The following is a 12,830-nucleotide window of genomic DNA, read 5'->3' as shown; positions in this document are numbered from 1 at the left end:
CCTCTGAAAAAAGTTTTCCTACTTGCATATGTTTATTAGGAACACTTAAAACATTACTTTCTGCAGCTTTGTCAGATATTAAAAAATAATGTCAGTAAATTCACTGTTGTTAGGCAGTTACTGGAGTGTACTATGCTGGGTGTGTGTGCTCAGTCCACTTATTAATCAGAACAAATCTATAAACAGTATATAGATATAGATATATTATATATTGTGACTAATTGAAAGACTGTGGAAATCTGTTTTAGCATGTAGTAATAATTGTTTTATATAATACTAATTATGTACTACAGAAAAAAGCCTTGGGGTCTATCAAGCATTGATTTTAAAGTGTTTAAAGTGTGTATCATATACTGTAATGTATATAGTCATGTTTCATGTTAAAACACATTTGTTTGTATAGATCATATACTTGGCTTTAGAAAATTGTGAGGTTTATTGTAATGGTGCATGTAAAGAAAATTGCCTACATTTTAAAGGAATTTGCAAGTGCAAGAGCCCTCATATTCTACCGGATGCATCATTATTCTTCCTGTATATGTTTTGATTTTCATACTTGGAAGCAACTACATTAAAGGATCTGAAGTTCTTGACTGACACTCATTGAAAAGAGTAACAATAATTAACTCATATCAATAAATGGATGCACCAAAGCAGACTAAATACTTCTAAAGTGCAGAAAGTAGGGGGAGAGGGGAGCCTTGCACAGGAAAACTGAGAAGGAAACAACAATGGGAAATTTTAACAGAGTTAGATGAAACTGCTCACACTCTGCTAATAATGTCATACTGGAGCTGAGCTGAGCTGATTCTCCAATCCCTGTGTGTGTGTGACCAGTAGAGCTAATGTACAAAATTACCTAGCAGTGTTAAGAACAGAAGACTAGCAATGAAGAAATTCAGAGTTAATCAGTTGTTGAAAGTTACATCTAGGAATTGACTTTTCAGTTTAATGGGCGGAATGCAAATATTGCCATGACAAATCATGTGACTAGTACCATTTAAGAGAAAAATGAAAAGCTACATGTAATTAGGAAAAATTGCATTTTTAGTAGATCAAATTTGGGTTCAAATTCAAGAAGGTCATCAAAATGACTAATACATATTTTGGGGTTTCTCACAACCTTTCCTGATGTAACCCATTATCTCATCTGGGAAGTATAGTATGTAAAATTGCCAAGGCAAGATCTAGTTGCTTCAGTATATGAATTCTACTCTGCCTTGCTCCAGGGGTGCTTTCATATCAAGAGGTCATTGTTTCCAGGAGCCAGGAAAAACAAACCATTTTTTTCCTCCAAAGATTTTCACGCCTTCTTTCAGGTTCAACAGACATTGAATGAAAATGTGGATCCCGATATATTGAACGGAAACAATTTCTCTGCACCTCGATGGAAATGTTCACAAACACAATCTCCTTTATTATCCAACATGCATAATAGAATCCTATGATTAAATGGTTTGCATATTCTTTAGGAACCATGGAAAAGAACCACCATGAGGCCTTGTACCACAAAACATGGCAACAACAGCCACGCTGTTCCACGGGAAACAGAATGTCTGAAAGAGTTAAATCCTGTTGTCTCAAAAAAAGGCAATTTGTAAAGATTTTTTGTTAGCCCAGCTGATCAGCAGCCTTCATATGCAGATGGTGAATGTTTTGACAAGAGTCTTTCTACCTAACATCAGAAAGCTGCTCTCAGCTTTAAGACAATGTTTCTTGTTGAAACTTTTATAAGGACTATAACCCCTTCGTCTACTGTAATTTGGGAATTGAATATTTCCCTTATCTGTTTAACATCTGTATTGTAACAGTATATTATAAAAATCTCACCTTGTGTATTGTAAGCACGATCCCAGTGAAATTATTCTTAAGTATTGTGTTTTTCATTTCTGCGTATCACTGCTTGGCATGATCTACCAAAGTGGAAGTATGTTTCCATGGGGAAGGTTGGGCGGGGGGCAAGGGGAAGGTAAAACTATAGTGTAATGTAATATTAAAAGTGTAATCCAGCTGAGCACGATACAAAGGGATTGTGAAGAGTTCTGCAGCTCCTCACCTGTTGGTGTTGCTAATCGTATTTCGGTTGTTTTTTTTTTTTGTTTTTGTTTTTTAAAGAGTCTCAACGAACAGGGAAATCATAGGAAAAGAGGAGGTAGAAAATTTAAATGATCCCAGAGTGAACTGTTTTGCTGTTAATACAGAAATACAGAGCAAGACACATTTAATGGGCTCTATTTTTTATTATACTATGCTGAATAATTAAGTTTGAGGCTAAGTGTCACATAGATTTATCTTTTAATTAAAAAAGCATGGTTCACGCATATTTGAGTGGTAGTCCAAATAAATGCAATATAGAAATTTATGTTTGTTTATCTAGGTGTTAATTACCTAGAGATTGTTCTGGATTACTTCTTTTTATAAAGTGTCATAGGCTCATGTCACAAGTAATAAAGCTTAACAGTGGAACCTTATCAATTTGCTAACTATAATGCTAGTGTGACCTGAAGGAAAGGAAAAAAAAAACTTTGGAAAATTTTCTGCGTGTGTGCCCCATTCCACACACAAAAAACCCACACATTGAACAAGGCAATCATTTTAAAATGTTCTCGTAAGTAAAAGTACAAATACATCTTCAGTGTTTTACAACCTTTCATGCATGTAATTATTTATATAACACACTGTTATTTATGCCTTGTGAACTAAATGTTGTGCAGAGACAGACATGGTAAGCAATAAGATGTAGTTTACCTGGTGGGAAGCAACGCATTTGATGTATGAAGGAACATTCACAAACATGGAACACATATTAAAAGTGAGACTTAGATGTAATTTCCTTAATATTTTGAAAAGATTTTTACAATGTATCTAGAAACCAAGATGAAGAGAAATGCAAAACTGAAGTCTAAAGATAAAAAAAATCATGCATTTCAATGGTGCTAACAGAGGAGAAAAAATGTGTACAGACACAAATTGTTCATCATATTCTCTGTCCATCTGTTTTTTCTTTGTTTATGACCAGAATTTATATTAGAATTCTATAGAATCATGTGGAATGATGCTGAACACTGGCAGAGAAAGCTAACTCCACAGCACGTTCAAATAGAGGGCTAGCTTTTTAGCTAGTGTAAATCAAATGGGATTACACTGATTTTCACCAAGTGAGAATCTGCTCCAGGGTTTTGAAAGGCTAAGAAATTTTTCTTACTGATTTTTGTTTATTTGGGGGGCGGGGTAGATGGTGGGTGGATGGGCAGAAGAAAGGGGAAAATCCTTTATTTATTCTTTGCTTAGCATTCTGATGACCTGAAAATAATATTAACTTTCTTTTACACATTATTTGCAAACTTTTTTGAGAACCTCCACTCTCCGATATCACAAGAAAATCAATGAAAATTACTTTAAGTGTTCATGCTCATTAATTCTTGCTTCATCTACAGTTTCTCAATATAGGAAGAAGACTGGAAACAAAGTAATAAAGGGTTGTCTTCTGTTTGTTACCCAGCAATTATTTCTGCAGAAATAGATTACAAAAGCTTTGTTTCTTGTGCAGACAGTGGTAGTCAATGAGGTACATCTGAACAGATGAGGTAGGAGGTAAATTTAATGTTTAGAAATGTTGCTAAATAAGACAGCTTTGAAAATAAATTTAAATGAATTTAAGTATATTTCTTTCTAAAGGAATGCAAATATGTATGTTTCTCATAAATACAAAGTTAAAGGCAAACATTTTTTTTTAAAATAGCCTAATTTGGGCCCCAACATCCATATTAAAATTCCTAAAAAAGTGGCCTGAAGTGTAGAGCAGTAAATTTAAATCAATAGTTGTTCAGCACTTTTGAAAAATCAGGTCATTTATTCAGGATTCTAAATATAGACTGAGGAATCTAACTTTAGGCTCCTATGTTTGAAAATCTTAGCCCTGGAATGTGATGACTCACTGCATTATTACAGTTTTATAGTAGTGTAATTCCATTCAAATCAATAGTTACACATCTGTAAAACTGAAGAACTTGGATGGATTACATAGTATCCTGGATGGATCAAAAGGACTATTCATCCACAAAGAGAGTGGAAAATTTCTTACCAACAATTTCCTTTCTTTTAGCAGCACCTCCCAGAATCCTGGATGTCCAGGCTGCTCCCCTCCACTCTGCAGCGTACAGAAACGGATCAATGTTTTGCAACCACACACTCTGGCCACGCCCCCTCTGCTCCCACTTGCGTCCAGAAGAATTCATCCAAACCTGTAAAACTTGCATAACATTATTATTAACAAATGCTCTGGAGGTAATGAAATAGCTATGCATTAGACCAAGAAAGATGGGTGTATGGTAATGATCTCACTTAACATCTGACCTTTGGCTCACGAGCCGTCTAGGCTGGGTAGAAATGTGAGAGATGCTGCTAGCAGAAAGGAAATTATCAATAAGACATTTTCCATTCTGCACCCCAGCATCTCCCACAGTTCTGGATGCCTGGGATGCAGTGAGGAGTGAACAGATATAAGGCAATTTATGAAAAAGTTCGGTAGGAAGAAAGAGAAGGAAGTACTTCCTCTTTTTGTAGACTCGCTCAAAGGGCTACGTTATTTCTGTGCCACGGTTTGTAGCACTTTCTTGCCAAAGGAGATCTTTGCAGAGGACAGAAAGTCATAGAATCATAGGACTGAAAGGACCTCAAGAGGTCATCTAGTCCAGTCCCCTGCACTCAAGGCAGAGCTAAGTATTATCTAGACCATTATTATCTAGTATAGTACTTACAGATTCACCAAAACTGAGCTTTTTTATTCTTGTTGACATAAACCACAATTTAATCCAGGCTAGTTTACTGGTAAATTCTCAATTTAATTTTCATAAATATCTGTATCAATCCACCTTAGAGTGCTTAATGAAGGTGTTACCTGTAGACCAAGTGGCCACTTTGCAAATTTCCAAAGTGAATACACTTGCATGAGGTTGCTAAGGATCTATTGGAGTGCATCTTGATCCCTTCTGGAACAGGAACCTCTGATGCTTTGTAGGTTTCCGCAATGCCTAGTCTAATCCACCTAGCAATGGAAGACTTGGAAGCTCTGAGTCCCTGGCATTTTGGATGGAGGGACATGAATAGGGAGTCCAGTCTTCTCATGGATTCTGTACGCTTGAAATAAATTTTCAAGATTTTTCTGACCTCTAAGGTGACCATCCTTTCAGTTGGATGCTTTTGGACAGAACAAAGGAAGCACAACCTCTTGGGAAGAAGTGTGGAAGAAGAAATTTATCTTAGGAAGAAAGGATTCTGATGTCCTGAGTGCTACCTTGTCCTTGTGAAACATGCAGTGAGGCTCATGTATAGATTAGGCTGCCAGTTTAACACTCAGCTGGCTGACATGATCGCTGTTAAACAGATCTTAATGGATAAGTAAAATGCTGACACTGATGTCAAAAGCTCAAAGGGATGGCTTGTTAAGATTCTGAACACTAGTGGCAGATCCCTATGAGGGAGTGCGTACCCCATATACCCGTTTTCAATGAGTTAATGTGGGCCTAAGAAGCCAATTAACATACCTGTAAAAGAGAGAAAGCTAGGTTTAATTAATGACTAGGGAGGGATGAATAGCTGAGGAGGGGCTAGATGGTGATTATAAAGCCAGGAAATAGAGAGCAGAAGGGCTGTAGGGAGAGAGAAAGTCTGCAGTCACTCTCTGGTAATAGGAGGTAGTGACGAGGAAGCCCAGGAGAGGGCCCAGCCCTAAGAGTCCTAGCCCTGAAAAAGGTAGAGAAGTTGTGGGGAAGAAGGCCTGAAAAAGGCTGGGTAGGAAGGAGCCAGGACAACAGCTAGAAGAAGTGGGGCTGTGCAGTCCTTAGCTGCTGGCTATAGGGTCCCTGGAACTCAGTGTAGTGGGAAGGCCCGGGTTCCCTTACCAATCACTGTCAAGGTGGCATGAGTCCAAAGTTGGGACCTCTGGGGAGGACATTGGACTGTTTGATGTTTGGCTTTCTGTCACCCCAGAAAGAGTGGCTGGAGGGCTGAGTTACGAGAAGGGAGACCACCGCAGCAATGGAGTCACTGTCAGCAGGAGGCACCAGGCTGAAAGACAGTGCTACACCATGCCATTTTGGAACAAGTAGCCTGACTGCCAGTCTGGCTAACTGGACTGCTCAAAGGAATCTGGCTACCTGGGTTTCATTAGCCAGGGAACCCAAGGATCCAGCAAATAGCACACTACTAAGAATGGATTCCTGACATACAATGGTACTGAGCTGAAGATACAGATTTTATCAATACATTAGAAGCAAAAGGAAGACCAAAGACAGGGTAGGCCCACTGCTTAGTGAAGAGGGAGAAACAGTAACAGGAAACTTGGAAATGGCAGAGATGCTTAATGACTTCTTTGTTTCGGTCTTCACCGAGAAGTCTGAAGGAATGCCTAACATAGTGAATGCTAATGGGAAGGGGGTAGGTTTAGCAGATAAAATAAAAAAGAACAAGTTAAAAATCACTTAGAAAAGTTAGATGCCTGCAAGTCACCAGGGCCTGATGAAATGCATCCTAGAATACTCAAGGAGCTAATAGAGGAGGTATCTGAGCCTCTAGCTATTATCTTTGGAAAATCATGGGAGACGGGAGAGATTCCAGAAGACTGGAAAAGGGCAAATATAGTGCCCATCTATAAAAAGGGAAATAAAAACAACCCAGGAAACTACAGACCAGTTAGTTTAACTTCTGTGCCAGGGAAGATAATGGAGCAAGTAATTAAGGAAATCATCTGCAAACACTTGGAAGGTGGTAAGGTGATAGTGAACAGCCAGCATGGATTTGTAAAGAACAAATCATGTCAAACCAATCTGATAGCTTTCTTCGATAGGATAACGAGTCTTGTGGATAAGGGAGAAGCTGTGGATGTGGTATACCTAGACTTTAGTAAGGCATTTGATACGGTCTCGCATGATATTCTTATCGATAAACTAGGCAAATACAATTTAGATGGGGCTACTATAAGGTGGGTGCATAACTGGCTGGATAACCGTACTCAGAGAGTTGTTATTAATGGTTCCCAATCCTGCTGGAAAGGCATAACGAGTGGGGTTCCGCAGGGGTCTGTTTTGGGACCGGCTCTGTTCAATATCTTCATTAACGACTTAGATATTGGCATAGAAAGTACGCTTATTAAGTTTGCGGATGATACCAAACTGGGAGGGATTGCAACTGCTTTGGAGGACAGGGTCATAATTCAAAATGATCTGGACAAATTGGAGAAATGGTCTGAGTTAAACAAGATGAAGTTTAACAAAGACAAATGCAAAGTGCTCCACTTAGGAAGAAAAAATCAGTTTCACACATACAGAATGGGAAGAGACTGTCTAGGAAGGAGTACGGCAGAAAGGGATCTAGGGGTTATAGTGGACCACAAGCTAAATATGAGTCAACAGTGTGATGCTGTTGCAAAAAAAGCAAACATGATTCTGGGATGTATTAACAGGTGTGTTGTAAGCAAGACACGAGAAGTCATTCTTCCGCTCTACTCTGCTCTGGTTAGGCCTCAGCTGGAGTATTGTGTCCAGTTTTGGGCACCGCATTTCAAGAAAGATGTGGAGAAATTGGAAAGGGTCCAGAGAAGAGCAACAAGAATGATTAAAGGTCTTGAGAACATGACCTATGAAGGAAGACTGAAAGAATTGGGTTTGTTTAGTTTGGAAAAGAGAAGACTGAGAGGGGACATGATAGCAGTTTTCAGGTATCTAAAAGGGTGTCATAAGGAGGAGGGAGAAAACTTGTTCACCTTAGCCTCTAAGGATAGAACAAGAAGCAATGGGCTTAAACTGCAGCAAGGGAGGTCTAGGCTGGACATTAGGAAAAAGTTCCTAACTGTCAGGGTGGTTAAACACTGGAATAAATTGCCTAGGGAGGTTGTGGAATCTCCATCTCCGGAGATATTTAAGAGTAGGTTAGATAAATGTCTATCAGGGATGGTCTAGACAGTATTTGGTCCTGCCATGCGGGCAGGGGACTGGACTCGATGACCTCTTGAGGTCCCTTCCAGTCCTAGAATCTATGAATCTATAAGATCTCTTTTCTATGCCTTCTTGGAGAAAATCCAAAATGGTTGAAATTCCTGGATTTCTGGGATTTGCACTGTGCTCTTGGCACCAGTGGTTGCATCTGGACCAGATAGAGGAGTACACCTTTAGTAGCAATACTCTCCTAGATTAAAGCAATGTCTTAATGAGTCTGAAGGATAGACCCAGACCTTCTAGTGCTTCCCTCTCAATAACCAAGGTGTTAGTGAACCAGGTCCAGATGAAGAAGAGGACACGGTGATAGAATGTCCAGTCTCCAGGAAATCTGGAGCAGAGTCTCCAGTTTCAGCTCTGTTAGATCTGAAAACCGAGGTCTCCCCACCCAATGTGGGGTTATCAGTATTACCCTCACCTGTTCTCATTTTATTTTTGGGATTGCATTCCCCAATAGCAGAAAGGGTGGAAACACAGAGTAGGCCTTTCAGACAACTGTGCAATAAGGCATCTGTCCCATGAATCTGGGGGGTTTGTCACCCTGGTGAAGTATTTAGGCCTCTTTGCATTCGGATTATTGATGAATAGTTCAGGTGAAGGCAGGCCAAATGTCTGAAGGGTGAGATTGAAAACCTCCTGATTCAGGCACTCCTGTGTCTGCCAAGCCAATCTGCCTCTCGATTCAGATCCCCTGTGACAGAGTCCTGGGAAGCAGCAACCTGGTCACTGTTTAACCAGTTAGGCCTGCGGGGAGGGCCTGATTAAGGAGAGTTCCTGATTACCAGATCAGACTGGAGCTGGGCAGCTAATGAGCTAATTAGCAAGGAGACTGGTAAGAGAGCACAGGAAGGAAGTGCAAGGGAGGAGAAGCAAGCAGGAGCAGACCAAAGTAGGTGGTACCAAAACGTTGATCTGTCTCCTTAAGGTGCACTGTGGAGGGGAGCAGGCCGGACATCCAGAACTGCAGGAGATGCTGGTCTGCAGCATAGCAGAGGATGGTACAGAATGGGCTACCATGGTTGTAAACCCCCAGTAATGGAGATGTCACATGAAAAGAAGAAAACCGAAGGAGTGCCCTGGCAAATCAGGCACAATATTAATAACATTAGAGAAAAAACCTCTAGTTGAAAAAGATATATGCATAAAAATGCATACTGTACATTTTGAGAGATGTTTCAACAAGGGATATAATGCTTCTCTTACAGTTACGCCACTGGTGTTTTTTTCCATTATTACCATTGGGGTTTATTATTAAGGAAAGGTGTTGTGTGAGTCTTCTAAGTAATTCATATTATGATGCGTGAAACACAAGGACTAATAAAGAAAAATTGTGATATTCATGCCAACAGAAGAAATAGCTCTTTTGTTAAAAATCTCCCATAAGATGTCTTGGCCATCATGTCTGCACTAGGGAAGGCAAGAACTATATTTCCTGAATTATGCTAGTTTTAGTCTTTAATATGCTGCTTATTTATGTCATGACCCTGTAGTAATGTATTATGACCTGGATTCAATAGGGACTGTTTCCAGTGCCCATTGAAGTCAGTTGGAGAATTTCAATTTCCACTAGCATCACTGGACTTGGAAGCAGGCCTTATATGAGAAATATTCCAATCTCCTGAAGCATTGACTCTTAATATTTGTATTATGTTTTCCCCAAAGTGCTGCATATTTTCTCAGTGGAGAAATGTATTATCATCCATGAGCCGTATTCTCCTCTCACTTTCTCCTTTCAGACTTAAATGGGTTGCCCTGGCATAACCAAGAGGAGAATTTTACCTATTATGTTGTGACATAATCATGATTTGAGGACTTCAGTAACTGAGCCAGAGGTTATTGGTCTATTACAGGGATAAGTGGGTGAGGGTCTGTGGCTTGTGATGTGCAGAAGATCAGACTCAGTGGTCATGGTGGTCCTTTCTGGCCTTAAAGTCTATGAGTCCATTTTAAATTATTTGTTAATTTTCAATAAACTTTAAAAATCGTAATGTTTGTTGGCTTTTTAATTCTTTTCAGCCAGACTCTGCTTCCACTGAAGTCAAGACCATTAAAATCCTAGTGGCATCAATGAGAACAGGCGCAGGCCTTCTGGTATTATAGTCTCTGGCATTTAGAGCCTAATCCTACCCCCACTGAAGTTAATGTGATAAACATCTATTTTACCATGTATCTACATTTGACATTTTTTCATTTAGAATAGACACCATGGTGTGACTCATCACTCACTGTGATGTGACACCAGCCCTGTGTGTGTACCATGTAAACTGGGGTGGTCAATTATTTTTTGTCAAGGTCCAAATTTCTTGGTCAAGGTCCAGACTCCAGAGAAAATAATAATAATAAAAAATACCAATAATGATAAGTAAATAAAAAGAGTTCAGGGTCCATTCAAAAGCACGTGGCGGTCTTGTTTTGGCCTGCAGTCTGCCTATTGATGACCACTGTTGTAGATAAATATAATTTAGGTTTGAAGCTCTAAAGTTATTTTGTGTTTTCATTGCATCTGCTCATATCAAATGGGCAAATGCTGAACAGTGCAACCAAAAATCTGAGCAAATAATTTTTGATGAGCTTTCATCCTATTGTATTACCACAGATGCACCTCTTCGGAGCTACTTCATAAGCATTATTATCTGATGAAGGCATAGTTTTGTTTAACATTTTTATTAATGATCTGAAAAAAGAGCTAAACCGCACAGTAATTCAATTTGCAGATGATAGTAAATTAGGAGGGGTTGCAAACACCACAGGGGACAGAGAAATAATACAAAGGAACCTAGGGAGGTTAGAAAAATGGACAGGAATTAAAAATAAATTCAGCCTAGAGCAGGGGTGGCCAACCTGAGCCTGAGAAGGAGCCAGAATTTACCAATGTACATTGCCAAAGAGCCACAGGAATACATCAACAGCCCCCCATCAGCTCCCCGCACGGCTCCCAGCGCCTCCCACCCACCGGCAGCCGCGCCGATCAGCGCCTCCCCCTGCCTTCCCACACCTCCCAATCATCTGTTTCGTGGCATGCAGGAGGCTCTGAGGGGAAGGGGGGAGGAGCGAGGGCACTGCAGGCTTAGGGGAGGGAAGGGGTGGAGTGGGGGCAGGGCCTGTGGCAGAGCCAGGGGTTGAGCAGTGAGCACCCCCCAGCACATTGGAAAGTTGGCACCTGTAGCTCCAGCCCCAGAGTCGGTGCCTATACAAGGAGCCTTATATTAACGTCTGAAGAGCTGCATCTGGCTCCGGAGCCACAGGTTGGCCACCCCTGGCCTAGAGGAATGCAAGTTAAGGCATCTGGGGAAAATTACTCATCATGCAGATATGCAATGAAATGGAGAAACATGAGAAATCATTATGTTAAAAAAGAATATAGGTGTGCTAGCGGCCAGGAAGCTGGAGATGACCTTGAAATGCTGGCTGGTAGCATAGACAATAAACTCCAGTGCTCTTTAGGGCTCACGGAAACATGGCGTTTTGATACGGGGGGAATAGTTCCTCTTTTAATAGAACTGGTAAGACTCTCCCTAGAATACTGTGCACAATTCTGGGCATTTCACTATTGGCAAGATATCAAGAAACAGAGAAGAGCAAATAGAATTAAGGAGTAAATATTAAAACAACTAAATGTATGTAACTCAGCCAAAGGAGAGATATGGTGACCCAGCATCTGCAAGTTTATGAAGGATGCTGTCACACAATGGGCTGGCCCTTTAGGGGACTTGGGTTAGCCCACCTCTTCAGGTGAAAGGCATAAGCAGGGGGAGTGTCACATGATAGGACCATGTGACTCAGATCCAAGCCTGCTGAGTACAGTGAGTCTGCTGAGTTCAAGGAGAGATTTCAAAGGAGCAGGAGGGCAGTTTGAATGGCTCTGCACAGAAAGACTCTTCTTACCTTCCAAGGGGAAGAATGGATGTACTTGCCAGTGAGAGGTAGGAGCAAAATCCTTTAGAGGGGTGCTGTGGGCTGCTGAGCTCAGGACAGGTATGGTGAACCTAGAGGAGGCTAGGGAAGTCTAGGTTTTAGTTGAGCTGTGGTTCATATTAACAATGTTAGCCGTTGAGGTGGGTTTTCTCCCCCCCCCCCCACACCCCCGGAAGCAGGGAAACCTGTGTCAGCAGTAAGGCCCAATGCCAATTTGGGTAAAAGTGTTACTGATGCAAAATCCAAAGAAGGAGCAGTCCAAGGGGGTATAACTAGTAGGATTTTTTTCTTTGTTTCATCCCATATCTAACAGTAAGCCTATCAGGCTGTGTAATAGGCTCCCAAGGGACCTGGTGGGAGCTCCCTCACTGGAGTCATTTAAATTTAGACTGGACGCAGTAGTTGGGGGAGCATGCTTGCACCGGCAAAAGGACAGACTACAACTGACTAATGTAAGGGCAGGTCTTCACTACGGGGGGGGGGGTCGATTTAAGATACGCAAATTCAGCTATGCGAATAGCGTAGCTGAATTCGACGTATCAGAGCCGACTTACCCCTCTGTGAGGATGGCGGCAAAATCGACCTCCGCAGCTCCCCGTCGACGGCGCTTACTCCTACCTCCGCTGGTGGAGTAAGTGCGTCGATTCGGGGATCAATTGTCGCGTCCCGACGAGACGCGATAATTCGATCCCCGAGAGATCGATTTCTACCCACTGATTCAGGCGGGTAGTGTAGACCTAGCCTAATACACCTCTTCCATAGCTAATAGCAATGATTACCTGAATATACCATAGTATGATCCAATATAACTTTGGGCTTTGTGCATTTAGTTGCACATCAATATTTTAAGTAACAAACTATTTTTCGAGCTCTTAGTGAGCATGAAATAGCCATGATCTAGAAAGGAGCAGAAAACACCAT

Source organism: Emys orbicularis, chromosome 14, assembly GCF_028017835.1.
Source record: "Emys orbicularis isolate rEmyOrb1 chromosome 14, rEmyOrb1.hap1, whole genome shotgun sequence".
Taxonomy (NCBI): domain Eukaryota; kingdom Metazoa; phylum Chordata; order Testudines; family Emydidae; genus Emys; species Emys orbicularis.
Note: the sequence above shows the minus strand (reverse complement) of the source record.